This window comes from Schistosoma mansoni, chromosome 1 (genome assembly GCF_000237925.1).
Source record: "Schistosoma mansoni strain Puerto Rico chromosome 1, complete genome".
In the NCBI taxonomy this organism is placed as follows: Eukaryota; Metazoa; Platyhelminthes; class Trematoda; order Strigeidida; family Schistosomatidae; genus Schistosoma; species Schistosoma mansoni.
Genome location: NC_031495.1, coordinates 27669353 through 27673527, shown reverse-complemented (window position 1 = coordinate 27673527; position 4175 = coordinate 27669353).

Below are 4175 nucleotides of genomic sequence, written 5' to 3'. Positions count from 1 at the left end.
TCCTATCATGGGGCTCTTCAGCAGTGGATGAGTACTGCTGCGGAGTCCCACAATAGGACGAAACCGCCGTTAAGTGCTTCCAGGTTTTCCATGGTGGTCTAGCTTCAATGGATTCATGATCTCAACTATCAAAAATTGTTTAATTAAAACAGCATTTAACAATCAAGGTTGATAGTTTGTTCACATGCAAACCGTAATGGTCATACATCATTTCTACAGCCTCGTGAACAAGTATATTGTATTATAAAAAAGAACTTTAATGAAACCTTACACTAGTATTTCTTTCAATGAATTATTGAATTATCACAGTAAAAGACAACAGCATGATGAATTAATAGCTTTAACCTTTATACTGTAATTAGTGATTGCTATATCTTTTAATTCTGAAATTCGGAGTTTTAAGTTTCTTTAACTTTGGTGGAGTAGAGTGACATCACTAAATAGGCTGTTGGTATTTCCGCTTGTAGAATCGCTGATCAATAGTCTAAAATGTTAGAATAATCTTGTTGAAGATATTTGAAAACCATTTTAGAGATTTTCTCTCACGGCTTGTTTTTAATAAAATTTGAATATTTAAACGCCCAAATGAATTAAATCTTCGAAATCTGTTTCCGCTAACAAAAATTACAAACTCAGCAAGTTAAGGTTAAATTTGTCAGTATCTAACAGTATTTTAGACCATATTGTTCGAAGTGTCAAAATCATAGTATGGATAAGATCTACAATTTCAAGAACTAAGTTTGGAACCCTCCGACTTTAGCTGATACTTTATTGAAGAAATCTTTATGATCAAGTTTGTAAACCGCCTTTTGATAGTATTATAAAAACTTTATTTCTCGATGTGTATTCATGCTTCTTTCGAAGTTTTTTTTTAAGAGAATGATGATTTCACCATTTCTGTGAGTAACATACATGTTTATATGGTAATTTATAGTTAATTATTTTTATATAATTTTTATATAATTTATAGTTATAGTGGTACAAATGTCACTTTTCTAGTATTCGATCAGGCTTTAAATCTTCCAGCCCTCTCTTTTTAGTAGAGTACCAGTGTTCGATTTTTTAGGGTGGAAAAAACTAGAAACTTAGAGTGGTGAGTAAAGTATACTCTCAATTTGATTCACGAGGTATGTTATATTACCAATGTGCGGTTTCCTCATTCATCTAAATCAGTTATCGATTATTGGACTGAACAGTGTGAACAGATGGAGAAGTTTCAGTTGGGATTAATGAGATATTGATCAGTGGTTGGTGGGATAATGCATATTGAAATAAGTATTATTGTTATTGATATTATGTTTTACTTACTTACTTACTTTCGCCTGTTACTCCCAATGGAGCATAGGCCGCCGACCAGCTTTCTCCAACCCACTCTGTCCTGGGCCTTCTTTTCTAGTTCTTTCCAGTTCTTGTTCATTCTTCTCATGTCTGTCTCTATTTCTCGGCGTAATGTGTTCTTTGGTCTTCCTCTTCTCCTTTGACCTTCAGGATTCCATGTGAGGGCTTGTCTTGTGACGCAATCGGGTGATTTCCTCAAAGTGTGCCCTATCCACTTCCAGCGCCTCCTCCTGATTTCTTCCTCCGCTGGAATCTGGTTTGTAGTCTCCCACAGTAACTTGTTGCTGATAGTGTCTGGCCATCGGATCCGAAGTATCTTGCGTAGACAACTGTTAATAAACACTTGTATCTTCTGGATAATGGCTTTCGTAGTTCTCCACGTCTCCGCCCCATACAATAGAACTGTCTTGACATTTGTATTGAAAATTCTAACCTTGGTGTTGGTTGACAATTGTTTTGAGCTCCAGATGTTTTTCAGTTGTAAGTATGCTGCTCTTGCTTTGCCGATCCTCGCCCTCACATCTGCATCTGATCCACCGTGTTCATCAATGATGCTGCCCAGATATGTAAAGATTTCCACATCTTCCAAAGCTTCTCCGTCAAGTGTAATTTGATTGGTGCATATTGTGTTGCATCGGAGAGTTTTGCTTTTCCCTTTGTTTATATTGAGACCTACTGCTGCTGAGGCTGCTGCTACACTGGTCGTTTTCTCCTGCATTTGTTGTTGCGTTTGTGATAGAAGAGCCAGATCATCCGCGAAGTCTAAATCGTCAAGTTGCATCCTGCCTGTCCACTGTATCCCGTGCTTTCCTCCAGTCGTTGACGTCTTCATGATCCAGTCTATTACCAGGAGAAAGAGAAAGGGTGAGAGTAGGCAACCTTGCCTTACACCAGTCTTTACTTCAAACGAGTCGGTGAGTTGTCCTCCGTGGACGATTTGGCAGTTTAGTCCATCATAGGAGTTCCGTATGATATTGACTATTTTCTCAGGCACGCCGTAGTGTCGAAGAAGCCTCCATAGTGTTGTCCTGTCCACGCTATCAAATGCCTTCTCGTAGTCGATGAAGTTGATGTACAGTGATGAATTCCATTCGATTGATTGTTCCACAATGATACGTAGAGTTGCGATTTGATCTGTGCACGATCTATCCTTACGAAATCCAGCTTGTTGATCTCGAAGTTGGGCGTCCACGGAATCCTTCATCCTGTTTAACAATACTCTGTTGAAGACTTTCCCTGGTATTGAGAGGAGAGTGATGCCCCTGTAGTTGTCGCACTTGCTAAGATCACCTTTCTTTGGTACTTTGATCAGAAGTCCTTTTTTCCAGTCTGTTGGTACATGTTCTTCGTTCCAAATCTTACTGAAGAGGATGTGTAGTATCTTGGCAGTTGCTGCTACATTTGCTTTCAGTGCCTCTGCCGGGATGTTGTCTGGTCCCGCTGCTTTGCCGATCTTGATTTGTCTAATGGCCATGCTGATCTCTTCAATTGTTGGTGGGCCAATATCGATTGGGAGGTCTGTGGATGCTGCTTCGATGTTGGGTGGGTTCAGTGGAGCTGGTCGATTTAAGAGTTCTTTGAAGTGTTCTACCCACCTGTTTCGTTGTTCTTCAATGTCGGTGATTACTTTGCCTTCCTTGCTTTTCACTGGTCTTTCTGGTTTACGGTAACCTCCAGCAAGTTTCTTGGTTGTATCATACAGTTGTCTCATGTTTCCCTCTCTTGCAGCCTTTTCCGCTGTCATCGCTAAATCTTCCACATATTTACGTTTGTCGGTTCTGATGCTCCTCTTCACTTGCTTGTTTGCCTCTGTGTATTCGGCTTGTGCCTTGGCTTTTTCCGCTCTTGTTCGGCTGATATTGATTGCTGCCTTCTTGTTCCTTCTTTCTTCAATTTTATCCAGTGTACCAACAGTGATCCATTCCTTGTGATGGTGCTTCTTTTGGCCCAGAACCTCCTGACATGTTGAAATGATTGCCTCTTTGATACCTTTCCAGTTGCTCTCCATGGTAGTTCCCTCTCCATTGAGTAGATCATGAAAGGCCTCGAACCTGTTGCTGAGGGCTATGTTGAATTTGTTGAGTTTGTCAGCATCTCGAAGATAGGCCGTATTAAACTTTTGTGATGTTGTCCGCACCGTTGTCCAGTGCTTCTTGAGTTTTAGTTTCATCTTGGTGACCAGCAAATGATGATCGGATGCTATATCAGCTCCTCTTCTGGTTCTCACATCCTCCATCGTCCTCCTGAACTTTTTGTTGATGCAGATATGGTCGATTTGATTCTGTGTAGTGTGATCCGGTGAAATCCAAGTGGCTTTGTGTATGTTTTTGTGTGGGAATATGGTGCCACCTATGACCAGTTTATTGAAGGCACATAGGTTTGCAAATCTCTCACCATTTTCGTTCCTTTCTCCCAGTCCATGTTGTCCCATGACGTCTTCATATCCAGTGTTGTCCTTTCCAACCTTGGCATTGAGATCTCCCATCAGAATGGTCAGGTCTTTGGTTGGGCACTTCTCGAAGATTGACTGCAGCCTATCGTAGAATTGGTCTTTAGCGTCTTCATCGTAGTCGTTGGTCGGCGCATAGCATTGGATGACGTTCATTGTAATGCCCTCTCTCTTTGTTTTGAAGGAGGCTTTGATGATCCTTGGTCCATGAGATTCCCATCCTATAAGTGCATTTTGTGCTTTTCTGGACAGCATCAATGCAACTCCTTGTGTATGTGGGGCATTTTCTTCTTCATGACCGGAGTATAACAGAAGTTCTCCTGAAGACAGTCGTTGTTGTCCAACCTGCGTCCAATGCGTTTCACTGATTCCAAGCACCTCCAGGCTG